At 43.3% G+C, this 16327-nt stretch overlaps 1 protein-coding gene across 8 annotated transcripts in view; it reads left to right on the forward strand.

The window, feature by feature from the left end:
• The window catches only part of ZNF462 (zinc finger protein 462), a 139512-nt gene that overhangs the window by 21175 nt on the left and 102010 nt on the right, over positions 1-16327 (forward strand). The window contains exon 1 of one of the 8 annotated variants that reach the window (XM_084783102.1): positions 3501-3771. The exons of the other annotated variants lie outside the window; for them this stretch is intronic. The gene's annotated coding sequence lies outside the window, so the exon portion shown is untranslated. Of the gene's footprint in view, positions 1-3500; positions 3772-16327 lie in introns of those variants that run through there. 8 annotated transcript variants of the gene reach the window in all.

Consider the following 16327-nt stretch of genomic DNA (forward strand, 5'->3'; position numbering starts at 1 on the left):
GCTTTGGCCTCTGGCTCAGTGTACTGTTCCTTCTGATCTTGCTCCTTGAAGACTCAGTGACTCGTTTTAAAGAAAACTACATTAGTTAGCTAACATTTGGCAAAATAAGCCTCGATGGCCAACAGTTAGCTGTGTTTCATCAGCCGCTGAAAAGACTAGACTAGAAGCTACTGGAAGGCAAGTTGGAGTCTCCCATGGTCACCTCTGTTACACTGACGTCTTGAGTAGTGCCTAGAGGAGACGCTGCATCTACTCTATGTCGGGTCAGTAAGCCAAACCTAGCATTTTAAACAGAGGTCTAGATTTATGAAACACATTGCATATCTCTTTTGTTTCTTCTTAGCCATGATTGCGGACACAAAATCCCACTAGGCAGACGGCATTAAATGCTGGTGAAGATGTACCTTGACATGTAAGTTCTCCATCAAAGGACACCACCCAGATCTACAAATCCATGTTACACAATGTTTCAGAAGTCAGAATGTGTGGCTAGCAGTCTAGGTTTAAGAGGCCAAAGAGAGTTTGGACTTTGGTAGCTGTAGAAGGGTACTACTTTGAGGATGGTGGCTTATTAAGCATGAGCCTTCGGCTCATTGTTAGTGTTTCTAGCACTGATTCACAGTACTGGAGGCAAAGAATGGAGACTCAAGAATATGAACCCGTTCCAGGCCATCATTGATTCTAGAGGAAACTCAGTAGTAGTTTTAGTGGAACTAAGACTTTGTTTGACCTGTTAAGTCCAAGTGGATTGTGTCATGTGTGAATGGTGGTGCAGACGCCTGAAAGGAGCACAGAGAGAGACGTTCTGGAAAGAAAAGATGAGTATGTACTATCTCCCATCAATTTGGCAGAATTGGAAGACTCGCCCTCAGAAGCAAGGCTAATAGTGGACGTTCTTTGCGGGCAGTCAAGCGGATCCAGAAAACATTCTTCTCTGAACCTTTGACTTCAGTTCTTGAATATTTCAATGGACCGGTTCAGATGGTTGAAAGTCTAGTGTGTGCAGAAGCCTTCTAGGACTTAGGTGACCTTGCCGCACTAAAGAAACCCATGGATCCTGTTACTTCTAACCTGACTGAAGGACATATTTTGAAGAGCCAGCTCATTAAGCAAGCTTTTGAAGGGTGTGCACTGCAGAGCCGTTTCCTGTTATTTGGTTAATGGTTGACCTAGTTCTCTTGCCATATGCTTCCTGGAACGCATTCTAATATAAAGTATGTATTAAAGTGAGGGTAGGGTAATAGCGGGGTAATAGCCTTTCTGAAGCCGGGGACCACATTGACGCTGGATGGGGAAGACAGAATGGTGTATGGACGGCAATGAAAAGATTTTCCTCCTCGAGGGCTTGTTTGCTAGTTCTGATTTTAATCCTCACTTTTCATCCGAGTTCACTGCAAGGAGGGTGCATTTTCCCAGAGTGCCTTGGACACAGGCCTGCATCATTAGTTCATCTATTGTGCTAGCAAGGCCAAGTTCAGCACTGAAGTGGTGTGAGTGGAGCTGTTACTGCAAGGAAGGATTAGATTAGATTTGGCTAATGGCAGGTGGTTTTGTTTTTGTGTTATTATTTTTATACGGTATACAAGGGATTAGTAAATCTTTTTGTCTGGAGTTTGGCTGGAGTCCAGTGCTCAGTCTGAGGCTCCTTTGACTTATTCATCAGTGTACCTGGAATCAGCAGCCCCGGATTCTTTGAGATGGGTAGAGGAGCTCCCGGCACTCATGGGGGCTGGAAAGCAAACTGTACAGCAGACATACAGTTGTTTGTCTTAAGAACTTGAGAATGTGAAGACTCTGTGGGCCTAGGCTGCTAATTGTGGCTATTTGAGTGGTAGTGAAAAGCAATTCTGCTTTCTTCGTTGCTCTTGAGGAAAACGTGTGAGGAACCGTGTGTGTGTGTGTGTGTGTGTGTGTGTGTGTGTGTGTGTGTGTGTTTGTGTGTTTATATGCATGTCCGCAAGCACTCACTTGTCAGGGGAAGGGTGAGCATCGCCCTTTAAAAAGTCACTATGAAATTGTGATTGCTAAGCCTGGTTGATCTTCAGAATTATTCTGAGAACTTAGAACGGAACGGATTTATTGAAACTGGGCTTTTAGGTTCATTGGGTATAGACTAGGAGCAGAGAATATGTAGGAGCCAGAGTTCCTCTGACCTTGAGCACAGTTGTCATTGTGCAGTGAGAAAGAGAGATGCAGCCACTGTGTTTGAGCGGATTGCATGCAAGAAGTAGGCAAAGGACAGTAGCTGATAGTCATTAGAGCTATGGAATAATAGGCTTACATCTTTTCTTCCCCAGGAATGTAGTCCCTTCAGGGCCCCTTAAGGGTACTGAATAGAATGATTTACATTTGGAAAATGTTACTTTAGTGTTTTAGTGGCAGACTATTCATTTGTCAAGCTCCATCTTTTCCATCATCCTCCTTTGCCCTAGCCCATCCTTCCCACCATGAAGGCCATGTCAGCAGAATCTGCCTTCATCAGTTAAAGTACATGCATGTTTTTTCATTTTAATTCACTTGGCAGAAACAAAAGAAAGTCATTATGTTAATATTTAAATACAAAGAAATTGCTATTGCTTTACCCAAGTAAAAACATTTTTTTTCTATTAATAAAGAAATGCACTTGTTGACCAAGGACTTGCTCCATATAGCTTCAGACTGGCTTGGTCTGAAGCTGTTGCCTCTAACCTTAAGCCACTGTTCACTGACCTATTTGTGAGTGACCCTGGCTGCAAGGTCAGCATGATGTAGGACCAATAATATGCCTGATATGAAGTTGTGCTGCTTAGGGCACAGTGACTTGACTGGGACAGCTCAGTAAACCTTGCCCCAAAGAGGAAGATAATGCCTCATCAAAGCAGTGGGCAGAACCAACATATCTCCTAGAACGTATTGTGCTTTCATTCATCTCACGTAGAAGGGAAATCACTGAGGTACAAGACTGGACAATGGCTACCTGAGAGAATAAGGGGGATTATTATTTTTTACATATTATCAACCCATAAAATTCATTTCAGTCATAAAACTCCAAGTTCACAGTATAGTGAGTTAGCCATAGAGAATGTGTTATCAGAGGAATGGCTCTTCTACATATTTTGTTTGAACGCTAAGAGTTTCATAGGGGATAGATAGGAAGAATGTTTTAGAAGAGGAGAAACAACCGAGGAGGACTTTATAGAAAAATTTGAGGAAATTTATCTGATTACCTGTCATTTTTAGTAACAGAAAAGTAGTAATCGTAGCCCAAGAACTCCTCGTCATGCCCTTGGCATGCTTAGATGTTCCAAGAAGGGAGTATAGTTTAAAGTTATTTTGAGGCGTTGGACACTACCTGCTAGGCTCCTAGTGCTTACCCAAGTTAAGAGGTTGAAGTGCCTCCAAGGCTTTAAGTGGCAGCTGAACATGTGATCTTGTTAACCCTGACATGTTGCTGAGCTGTGACTCAGATCACTGTGGCAAACGAGCCTGCCCCATCCAGATTCTCCAGACGAAATCTATGTGAGGTCACTCCTTGGGCATATGGTGCAGACAGAGCCCATGAGACTCTCAGGATTTGAGAACAGGACAACTTGAAATGGCCATCCTGCACACGGGAATGATGTTGATTGCTTGGTGTTTTGGAGCCCACTCAATGCCTGAGAGCTTCCAGTTCCCACCTGTACTCCAGCCCCTGACGAGAGGAGGCCAGAAAGAGTCATGTTCTCAGAATGACTTGCTCTCTGGAAGTTTCCTCATCTAGACAGACGAAGGCTTTGTGTTTCCCAGAAGAAGGTAAAGTAAGCACAAAGTAGTCTAGAAAGTGTGTAATGCCTATTTTGAATAAAATAACAAACTTGATTGTTTTTAAAATTAAATAATAACTAACACATAACACCTAGGCAAGAAGAAGTGGGATTGTTGGTTTTAGTTTGACAGGCTGCAAAAGGACTCTTGCCTCAGCATTAATAAAGGAGGTGATGGCTAGGTGGTAAGAAAGTGGTTGGAGTCGCTTCTTCGCTAGGTCACTTTTTAGACTGTCTCTTTTCCTGACTTCACTAGGATTTTGACAAGCCCAAATGTTAAAGCTTGAAGTGTTTCTCTTCAGCTGTGTGAATGTTGTTGCCTGTTTTCAAAAGTTGATAATGACTCAAGGGTATCCAGCTCTCAGGATTCAAGCCACTGCATGTTGGCAATGACACTGGATCCCGGTTTTAAAAATAAAATGCCAGGATTGCCGCCGCCTTGAGGATCCAGACATAGACCGTGAGCACATTCTAAGCCCTGGTTCCCAAATACACAACAGGGGCAGCTATGAGAGGCAGAAAGGAGAGAGGGTTGAAAGGGAAGGAGTTGCTCTCATCAAATAGTGAGTGTGAACTCATTACCTGCACCCTGGAAGGCATCCTGCCCAGCCCCTTTGGTTTGCATCCAGCTCTGGAAAGGCTTAAGTGATTGGTCCAAAGTCCATGGTGTAGGAAAGTCAGCTAGGGAAACCCGGAATGGAATTGCAGTTTCCTGTGTTGGGGATCCACGCTTATTTCACTTCGGCTGTGTTGGCAGATAGCTCCTATTTCTCATGTGCCAGTTGGGATTGATTGGTGGAGACTGCCTGGAGCTTCATTTGTGGGATTCTGTGCCTTGTCTGGGCTTGTTGAAAGAGAGTGGAGATCAAGCCGAGAAGGTTGCAGTAGGTGGGGGAAGGGTGGGGGGAGTAAGTGACAGGAGGTGGCACTTCCGCATAGTTGCTGTCCCTTTTAAAAGTCAGATTTACTCCCTAGTCAAACACTTTCCTACTGAATGTGTTTAGAGACATCCCATTTCCAAACGTTTTAAAATGGGAAGAAAAAAAAAAAAGATTGTTTAACCGGGAAGTAGAGACCAATGTGGGGTAGCTTGTTCCTGTGACTTATCCAGGAAATGGATGTTAAGTAGCGGTTTGAACCTGTAATGGCCTTCACCTTGGGCTGTATCAGCTAACAGGATGAGCTCTTTCTCCATCACTGCTAAGGACTCTCCAGCTCCCTTTTGCCTGCTATCTTTGTTTGTTTTTCTGGACAGGGTTTCTCTGTAGCCTCGGCTGTCCTGGACTTGCTTTGTAGACCAGGTTAGCCTCGAATACACAGAAATCTGCCTGCCTCCACCTCCCTGAGTGCTGGCTTAGACACCACTGTTCCATGCTGTCTAGTTTGCCTGTCCCCTGCGTGCTCTCTCTGACGTGATCTCATAGGCTAGCTTCTGAGTTCTTTCCTGTAGGTGAAAGGGAGAAAAGGCTCAAAGATGGCAGAACTGTCTAGAGCAGTGTTTCTCAATCTATGGGCCCACCAGACCTCCTCCATATCAGATATTTACATTGTAATTCATAAAAGTAGCAAAATTACAGTTATGACGTAGCAATGAAAAAAGTTTTATGGTTGAGGATCACCACACCATTAGGAACTGTGTTAAAGGCTCACACCCATTAGGACGGTTGAGAACCTCTGGGTCTAGAGTTAACATAGCTGAGCTGGGGACCTTATTGCCACGAGGTATTTTCTCAGGGCCCCTAGCAGTTACCAGGCTGTAGGAACTAGAAGAAACCTTGAATGGTATTTAATCTTTTTTCATAGCCAGAGAATTTGAGTCCAAAACCATTTAAGAGATTTGCTCAAGGCGCCTACGTTGTTAAATTGCATAAAACCTCTCAGGGTGTTGAGCAAAGTCAAGCGCACATTGTACGCTGTTTCCTTTCTCTCTTCTTCTAATTTATTTTAATGAGGCAAGTCAAGTGTTGATCAAGAAGTTCACAGGGAAGAGGATTGCTTTACGGCATGCTAGAATCTATAAATTTTGTGTAGTTAGAATGATGCAGCCAGGATTGGGAAGGCCCTTTGGAGTTATCCTTAGCATACTGGATTCCATCAATTTAGATGGGGGGGGGCAGTGGGGGGGGCAGAGAGGGGGGAACTTTGCTCAGAGATTTTCCGGAAACCAGACCCTCATAAGACGTTAAATATAATTTTGGAAACCCTTTCCAACTTCCAAAGATGAACTGCTGTGAGAACAGATGTAGAGGATCAATTTGCTTGGAAATTTAGGGTGCTGTGGATTTGTAGTTGTCTAGAACAATGTGAGATATGTGCTAATCATGCTGTAAATGTAGACTTTATTTATCCTCCAGGATACCTACCACCAGAAGTGTCACGATTATCCTCTTAAGTCCTAACTGATAATACCGTGGCCTGAATAGGGCTAATGTTTAGAGGGAGGGAGATGCATTTCACAGGTAGAACAATCCATTAATGTCAAATTAGAGATGAATGCTGTTGATAATAGTGGAAAAGCATTGTTTCCCACTAAGGTGCATCCATTTGTCCCATTTGGCTGGGCTGGCAACAGAACTGGGCTACTTATTTGTTTGTTTATTCATTTATTTGCTTATTTGGTGTTTTAAGTATCAGGCAGATTCCCAAGGCCGGTGGCTCTCAACCTGTGGGTCTCAACCCCTCTAGGGTCAAATGACCCTTTCACAGGGGTCAACCAAGACCATTAGAAATCAGATAGTAACATTACAATTCATAACAGCAGCAAAAATTACAGTGAAAATAATGGTATGGTTGGGGTCACCACAGCATGAGGAACTGTAAAAGGATCTGCAGCATTAGGAAAGACTGAGAGCCACTGTCCTGGTCAATGGCAGTGTTGGTCATTTGCACTGGCTTCTCCATGTGTCTCATTTTCCCAGAAACCAAAGAAGAGAGAAGGTAACACAGTTTTCTGAATGATCTTGGTGCTTAAGCAGTTGGGCTCAAGCTAAGTGTGGTGGCTCACACCAGCAACTCCAGAGCTCTGGAGGCCAAAGTGGGGAAAAGATCCTCATGAGTTCAAGGTCACCCTGAGCCCACATAAAGATCGCCAGGTCAGCCTGGACTATAGAATGAGACCGTATCACAGAAAACCAAAATAGCAACCTGTTGGTTCTAAAACCTTGCAGGGCTTATGCCTTCTGATGAAATACTTCTTGTCGAATCACAGATACAGATTTCCCCCTGTGCCAACCCCCAACCCCCATTCCTTGACCCTGTGTTTTGGAAGACCATCATTTTACACAAAACTGGGAGCAAACCACTCTTAGTTCCTTTTCCTCCCAGTCTGTTGGTTTTGGTGGAATGACTCCGGTTCACTTGAACAAAAAGATTCTCTTTCGAGCTTAAAATATTCTGGATATGCGCTAACTTGCCTTGGGGTCACAGCACTTGTCTTCCAGGACTGATGAGTCTTGTCAGTTGCCCCAGGGTGAGAACTTTAATAAGCAAATTGTACACACCTGGTTTTGCAAAATATTGGCCTAATGGGGCACCAAGGTGGAAGTCAGTACATTCACCCCATGCACACACACACACACACACACACCTTTCCTCCCCGCCCCTTTTCAGTGGGGGGCCTCCGAAAACAAAAGCATTGCCTCCTTATTCATCTTTGTAAAACTCTGGTTTTGCACCTCCGCCCAGCTCCCTCATGCTCCAGGAGCTCAGCTGTGCCTGTCAGTGCTGCATCTTCTGGGTTGGAATGGAAAAAGCCATGCTAGCGAATGTACAGGGATGACGCCTGGTTAAAAAGGAACCAGGCTGGAGAACTTTATCAGGCTGTGTCCCATGCCCTGTTCTTTGCTTTGTCTCTGCTATTGGTATTTCTATGGCCTTGCCTTGCCCAGCCCCAGTTCTGTTGCCAGCCCAGCCAAATGGGACAAATGGATGCACCTTAGTGGGGAACAGCAGTCAGTACCTTTTCCATGATTGTCAGCCGCGTTCATCTCTAATTCAACATTGCCTGGTTACTTTAAGAAAGGAAGCTGAGTTCCTTGTTATTGAAAGCAAGACACAAGCCTAATTTGTTTTTCACCTTCGTTCATTCATATTCATTTTTTACTTTCATTCATTCTTCCTTCCTTTTTTTTTTTTTTTTAAAGTCTGTGACAGGATTGGAAACTAGGACCAATGCATGCTAGGCAGATGCTCTGTGTCCTGTCCCCCAACCACTGAAAGGAGTTTACTGGGTATTTTCCACTTTCCAGGTTTGTGGTATATGTTGGCTCTAGAGACATGAAGAACCTAGTTTGTATTCCAGACCCTTATAACCTAGTATCTATGCCTGAACCCACCCACATGTAAACTAGCTGCCCACCTAGAAATGGTACATTGTGGTGTATTCTCTTTGGCTTTTTATCTAATCATTAGTTGCTGGCGATTGACTCCCTCAAATAAAGCTGCTTGGACATCATGATTGTCCTCTCAGTCACTCTTGCTGGGCTCAGGTGATTAAGATGTGGGGGTGACTGTGGCATCTATGGACTAGTAATAGATGTGACCATTTCTTTGAGAATTCATCTTCTGGGCTGCAGAGAGTTTCCGCGTTGGTCTCGGATTCCTCCATCACCTTTCTGATTGGCGCACCAGAGTCTCAGGCTAGCCCTTCTCATAGACTAACTTGAGCATTCGTAGATGAGCTTCTGCCCCCCCCCCCCCCCCAGTTTACAAAATATTGTGATAGAATTGCTCTTTTGGGCAGTAACGGATGTAAAAATGGCTTTCCTGGCTTTGACGAATCTGCGTGCCCTCTTCTATATTGCTCTGCGTGTGGACGGAACAAAACAGTTCCAAGCATAAACTCAGTAATATCTGCAGTGCCCCATCCAAGAATACTGGCTTGCAGTTTTCCAAAATATCTTCTAGAATTCTTTTGGGGTATATACCGAGTTACCACATGAAATGTCTTTCAGGGCATTGTATCTTTGCATCTATCTGCTAATCTCTTTCTCTGTCCTCAGCTGAGGTTTTCCTCTGTAGCCCCTGCTGGCTCGGAAGCCTCTCTCCAGCCCCAGGTGGCTTCAAACTCTTGAGGATCACCCCCACACCTCCGTGCCTGTCTCTGACTTTTAAGTGCTGAGACTACAGGCATACATTGCCTTGCCTGGCTCCAGGTTTCCACCTTTACCTTCTGTGGTTGAGCTAAACTCCATTTAAGATGAAAAGAAAAGAAAAGAAAAGAAAAGAAAAGAAAAGAAAAGAAAAGAAAAGAAAAGAAAAGAAAAGATCGTCATTCCCAGTGATGCACCCAGGCTTATCTTCAGAGCTCTGGTGCATGCCTTGGGTAGCCAAATGTGACTAGGTCAGAGGGCATAAGCTCTGGTAAGGAATTCTCCAGGTCACTCCCTGCCTTTGTCCTCTGCACTAAAGCTCCATGTCACTTGCATCATGCTGTCACACTCAACAGTATTGCATGGTGGGGAGCACGTAAGGGACTAAGTTGTTCAATTATCTTGAGATTATTGCCTTCTCCTGCCTGGAAACACGCCAGCACAGTGAACAAAGAGATGATCCAGGCAACTTTCTCATTTTTATTCTTGAAGACTAAGTGGCGTCCTTTAAAAAAATTATTTATATCCTTGAAGTTGAGCGAATAATTTTTTTTTTTTTTTTGCTTTTAACAAAGAATGTGGCTAGTACAAGAGTTTTAGCTAATTTGGTGAGCATTAATAAAAAGTCAGAGGTGGAACAGAAAGTGTATTTGGCAAAGGAGGGAGGTGATGGATTTCTAGGAAAGGAAAGATTAATTGGAATTTTCACCAATTGAAGAAGAGTTGTCTTCCTGGAACAAAAATACAAAAAGAGAATCAAAGTAGCAAAGAACATTTTCCTTAGACACAAACCACAGGACCTTTGCTTTTTGCCACTCGGAAATTCTGAACATTTCTTGAAATCTCGTAATTTCTTGATATCTTTTTTTAATCTAATGTTTAATTCCAGAACAATCTCTGATCCATCTCTTTTCTTGTTTCCTCTGAGTTATCAATGTCCTGAAAGTTAAGAAACAGTGGTGGTGTCTTCCCCCTCTTTTGGTGGGGACACCCAATGGGCCACTTTTCCTCTTCTCTGTGGAAAGAGTGGAAACAAAGCCAGAAGAGCTCTGCATGGAACGGCACTGCTTACTTCTGCTTTTGAAGTTAAGACGGTCACAAGAGAGAAAACTATGTTCTCTTCCAAGCCCAAGAAAAGGACATTCCTTTTGGTCTTGGCTCGGTCCCACTCAGAGTGCTGATTTCTCCCCGAGCCGTCTTCAGTTCCTTCGATAAATCACATCTGAAAATAAAATCATCCCTATGAGCTCTTCCTTTCTCTATGCCCTTGGTTATAGAAAAGGTGACGTTTTCTTAGATTCATCTGAAGGAGGTGAGGGTATATTTTCCTGGAATTTCTTTTGCTTTTTCCCTTTGGATAAATTCCCATTGTTGATGAAGCACATTCAGTAGAATTTTCCAGAATCCTGAGAGAGCCATCTAGGCATTCTGATGCTAAACAAAGGGGGTGAGGGGTGGGAGGCGGGAATGAAAGAAAAAACAAATTTTCTTTATAAACAGAGCAAAGTTTAGTTTGTTACCTTTCTCTAGAGAAGGAACTCTCAGCTTTCCTTTCAGGAAGATTGGGGTTTTTAGGTTAAGATTCCGTATTGCACAAATCTCAGATAGTGAAGACTGTGCAGCCCACAGTCTTCTCTCAAGGCATTTGCTCTTCTGAGAAGAAGACTCCAGTCAAGATTGTTGATTAAGACTTGAAGACAAGGTTTGAAATTGGTAGCGGCCCAAGGTCATGGGTAGAACTAATGAGCCATTTGAAAATTATTAGCAGCTGGTTTAATAGAACTTTAATATGTATCGTGGTGTGAGAAAATCCAGGCACAAGGTATTTGGAATGTCCCCTTTGAGGTCCTTTACTCTTGTTCTGTAATCCTGGCATCCATTTAACTAAAGAGCAACTCAGACAGAAGATTAAGGAGTTTTCTGTATGAGCATGTAATGCAAGCTTATTAGCTTTAGGCTTTTTGACCGTCTTTTTTTTTTTTTTAAACAAAGCATTCTGGCATTGTTAACATTTCATACAGTCTGCATGGCCTTGTGCTCCTCCACCAGCACTACAATCCTACAATCCAACATCTAGACAATCTTGCAGACTTTCAGGAGCTAAGAATTCCCACTTTCCACTTAGTCCCTTTCTCTTAAAAATTTACTCCTATTTGAAGATTTGAAAGGTTTAATTTAGCAAATGCCAATGGAGAAAAAGTCAACTGGAAAGCATGCTGTACTTTATCAAACATATTTTTTTTCCCAAACAATTCATCTTTTGTCTTCATACAACTTAATAGAAGAGTGTGTTCTGCAGATGTTGGAGGCACACGTGTGTGCATATATGTGTGCAGACAGAAATTAATTTGGGCCTGCAAAGAAAAGTGCTTGTTTCCTTTATCAGTCATCTGCACCTTGCTAACCCAGACACTTGCTGTGGAGGAGAAGGCAGGGAGCATTCCACAGTTAATGGATTCCACAGCTGTGAGTCATCTGGGCCCCAGGCTTCTTGCCTTGGCCTCATCCTCTTCCTGCTTTCAGAGGTCTGGATCTCCAGTTACTGACTTTGGAGCTGGGTGAGAGAAGAGGGGATGACACAGGTGATAGATATAAAGGCAAGAATTCCTTTATCTCTTCCCAATCCTAAAAATAATACTACCAAAGCATAAGAAGAGGGAAGGGAGGTTTAGATAAAGCCACACCTTACATTGGTCCTCAAGTCTCATGGTAAATGAGAACAGGACTTTTCAAGCCACATTACATAAATGCACACTCCACAGTGAGCCAATGAAACAAGAACTCTCTGGGACCCACAGAGGTCAAGCAACTTCCCCAAAGTCAGACAGCTGGTTGAATTCCAGCACAGAGACCTAAACCCTGTCTTCTGACCAGCTCTTTCCAATGTACCATAGATGACTCACCCACAAAGGACGGATGCTTCCTAGGCTTTTAACAGGAAGTTGGGGGATATTCAGGGGACATCCTCTAACCTTGTGAGGATGCATCACCATGGAAGGAAATCTCCATGCTCTTCAGACTAGTCCTTGGAACTGGGAGCTGAGATGACTTGCCGAGGCTTAGGAGGATTGGAGTCGTTACTAAGAGCTTAGTAACAATTTGCAGTCACTCCTGGAAACAGCCAGTAGTGTCATAACTGTGTCTCTGTACCTTTAGTCCACTCAGAAGTGGGGTCTTTCAGGTCAGCCCCAAATTTATGGGTTTAAAGCAACAATGGGCCCAGATAGAGAAACAAGAGAGAAAATGCTACTTATATTTGGGAAAGAACAGAAATTGTATTTCCTTCCTTCCTTCCTTCCTTCCTTCCTTCCTTTCTTCTTCCCTCCCTCCCTCCCTCCCTCCCTCCCTTCCTCCCTTCCTTCTTCACTTCTTTCCTTCTTTCTTTGGATATGTGGCCTCACCATGTAGCCCTTAAGCCTGCCTCTGGCCACCTGGGATAACTGACATGGGACACCTTTCATGCCTAGCCAGCTTACCTGTCATCCTGCTTGCCCAGTGTAATCCTCTCTGTATCGTGCAGCAAATTCAGCTGTTTTGTTATTCTTACTTAGCATGTGAGAGATGTGCCTCCCCTGCAGCTGAGAAAAAGCAGAGGCTCAGAGCTTTAGTAGCTTGTACAGGGGTGCAGGTGTATTATGTTATGGGCCAAGATGAGGATGTGAAGCCAGGCTACTTGTGGCACTTTGTGCAAAGCTGCCTGGAAACCTGGATGAGATTGAGATGTGTGACACTGGTGTTTCTGGAGGGTTTTATATGTCCATGAAAGGCGAAGAATTATTGATGAGACTGTGTGTCCGGAGAATTTTCACATATGCCTTCATTTAATCCCATGACAAGCCTGTGGCATGCTCCTCTGTTTACCACTTTTTACAGGAGAGGAAATGGAGGCGCAGAGCAGTTGTCTGTCTTATCAAGGCAGCTGGCAGGGCGTGCAGGCGCAAGTTGCTAATCTCAGCAAATGGAAGGCAGAGGAAGACTGGGGTGATACAGTGAGAACCGGTCTCAACCCTTCCTCATCTCTGTCTCCAGTTCATAACAGTAAAGAGTCCAAGCAATTGTTCTGTAGGAAAAGACTGGATCCAAACTCTGGCGGGTGGGCTCTCGGCCTACGCTCTGCTCCTGAGTACCACAGTGAGTGCTGCTAATCAAGCCAGGTGCTAAATTCTACAAGCAGCTCTTGTTGGCCAAAGATTGTTTTCAATTGGATCAGTGCTGGGGCTTGGCACACTCTGGAAAAGTTCAGCTAGGCAATGGAATGGCCGTATGCATTGCTTTGAAAAAGACCTTTGTGTCACTGTTTCAGAGGATGCATAAAATAGTTCAATGTCCATGAAATAAAATGCTATTTTTTTTTAAAAAGAAAATTGGCAGGATATTTAACTTATTGCTCATTATCCTAAGGGGAATGGGATGGTTTTCCAGGCCTCACAGTCTATTGCAAGATATGATTAGATTAGCATCAGCTGTCTGAGGTGACTATTGCAAAGTGAGTACCTATGAATAAGTGCCTTGTTCAAAAGGATCCTTCAAGGCCGTCATCAGTCTAGTGTGTCCGTAATGGTGGCCCTGAGCCACGACTGTCTCTTGGGCACTTGAAGTGTGCCAGGTCTGAGTGGATATGCTACTCTAAGTCTGAAATATTTTTGAAGCTCACCAGGAAAAGAAAATATATTTTATATGTTTTTATCTTAATTGATGAAATAATGGCTGCTACAAAATTTAAAGTGTGTGTGTGTGTGTGTGTGTGTGTGTAACTTATGCTGTGCTTCTGTGACACAATACCGGTTTACTTTATTCTTTTGCTTTCTACTTAAACACAAGAGAATGTCGTTTTTATAGGCTGGTGCACTTTTGACTATCTTCCTGAACTATTTCAAACTATCCTTTCAAATTCAGTTAAAAGCGTAATTTTTTTTTATTTTTTATTTTTGTCTATTATGAAGAACATACTGTGCTTGACATACATTTTTTTAAAAAATCAAGCTTGGCCACATCTCATTAGTTACTCTGGACAGGTCAGAAAGTGGTGACCTGGTTATTAGATGGAGTTCAACCACGTTAGCTTCTCCCTTCTAAATATCCCACAGGCGTGACCTTTCTTCTTCACCACAGTGCACCTTCCCAGACCAGACTTACTTTATCTCGTCCCTAGAAACTGTCTCAGCCTTGGCTTCCTGTGTCTCACCACCCTCCCTTCCTCCAGAAGGCCTCCTTAAGGCTGCCTTGTAATCTCCAGGACACAGGTTGCATTGTATTACTTTCCTCTGATGAAGATTGGCGAGTGTTCTCCGTTGTTCTCCAAGGAGACTCTGACATTTGCGACTACATAGTTGTCATGTTCTTTAGCCCGACTTACTCTACAGGTAAGGAAACGGCTTTTTGCATCTTTCCCGAATTCCAGATGGTAGGTGGAGCTAGGAGGAGGTCCTGTTAATCTTTGCTAAGGACCTCTGTAGGATCTTCAGGTTTTGTTTGTTTCTTTGTTTCGTTGATTGTTTGTTTTGGGTTTTTTTTTTTCCCTCTGACTGGATTTCTCTGGGTAACCTTGGATGCCCTGGAACTTGCTCTGTATAGACCAGGTTAGACTCGAACTCAGAGGTCGATCTGCCTTTGTTGTGATTAAAGGTGTAGGCCACCACAGCCCTACAAAATCTTAGGTCTTTCAGAGCATTCTGCTGGTGTTGTTTGGTTTTAGGTTTTTGTTGTTATTTTTAGATAGAGTCTGGTTTTGACTTATAGGTTGACCTTGATTCTCCTACTTCTTTGTCTCAGTTGCTGGGTTTTATAGGTGTGTACTATGACACCCAGCCTTAAGAATATTCAATACTGCCAGGTGTGGTGGTGCACACCTTTAATCCCAGCACTCGAGAGGCAGAGGCAGAGGCAGGTGGATCTCTGAGTTTGAGGTCAGCCTGGTCTACAAAGAGTCCAGAATAGCCAGGGCCACACAAAGAAACCCTTTTTCGAGGATATATTGAATATTAAACCCACTCTCCTTACCTATGTCATGTTGCTTCTTTTCCTGGTTGTCCAGACTAGCACCCTGTTCTCTGCCTTTGTATTAGGAAGCTGTATCCATAACTACGTATATTTCATTTTAGAGTGCTTGGAATTCTTCATTTGCTAATTTTTGGATATTAGTCTTGATCCTGTTTTTTTTCTTTTGTTTGTTTGTTTGTTTGTTTTTTGATTTTCTGAGACAGGGTTTCTCTGTGTAGCCTTGACTGTCCTGGACTCACTTTGTAGACCAGGCTGGCCTCGAACTCACAGCGATCCGGCTGCCCCTGCCTCCTGAGTGCTGGATCCTGTTATATTTTAACTTACATATCAGAAAAGGCACCCCTTAAGCCATCTTTGTCTCCCTCATCACTTCTTCTTTTCTTTTCTTTTTTTAAAAATCCTATGGCAAGAATCATTCTGATAGTCACACAAATATTCCATAAAAGAATGATGTTAGCTCAAGGCGGCTTAGCAATAAATTATTGGTTTGGGCTCAGTTGAAAATAATTTTTGTTTTAAATGAAGGCAGAGAGCTCTGGGTCAAAGATTGCCGTTTCACCAGTCTAAATGTGAGATGAGGTGGGCCCTGGCAATGACAAGACACTTCAAAGCCAGACTTTACCTCATTGAGGCTCAGATTTCCCATCTTGATCTCAGGATCTCGCTGTGGGATGAGGTGAGCGTGCCTGCTGTCCTACATATCTTCAGAGGGTAATATTGCTTCTCAGATTCCCTGGAGAGACATCATAAGGTGCGTCTATGTGGTTTGCGGGAGATGGTAAAGAATATGGTCCCACCAGAACAGAGTCTGTGCCCTCCCTTATGCATGATGGAAGGAAAACAGAAGGTTGATCACTGGAGTCCACTGACAGGGGAAACTGGAAGTTCAAATGTGTGTTCCCTCTGCGCCCCGCCCCTGTCTATCTTATGAGGCGCATCTGATGTGGGTTGAAGTTTATGACGCCTGCTAGCAGAGCACAAAGTTGGCTCATCTGCTAATAGGCAGTTAGTGTTCTGTGGTCAGTCTTGGCTGTGCCATTTTGGTCACATGACCTCGTTATTGTGTGAACTCATAAAGTATTTAAACACCAAAGTGATTACAGGCACCCACATTCCCTAAAATGTGGCCAGCCATTTGTGGACCTGGAACATCTTTTTTTTTTTTTTTTTTAAGAGAGACGGGTTAGCTTGTTTTCTTAGTTCTTATTGAAAACACTTAAATGTTAAAAAGGTTTTCCAGCTTGTAAAACCCACACACTAATAAAAAATGACAAACATTAAAAGGAGCTGAAATTTGGACAAAGTGAAAGTACTTCTCAACTCCATGCTGAAGCCGACCTCGCTATTCAGGGCTTGGGGGCCTGTGTCTTCAAATTACTTGTACACTAGCATGTATTATTGTATTTTAAATAGTAAAAGACTATGTGTTGTATTTTCCAGCTTACAGATTCTTTA

The sequence above is a fragment of the Acomys minous genome (genome assembly GCF_964271855.1).
Source record: "Acomys minous genome assembly, chromosome: 1".
Classification (NCBI taxonomy): domain Eukaryota; kingdom Metazoa; phylum Chordata; class Mammalia; order Rodentia; family Muridae; genus Acomys; species Acomys minous.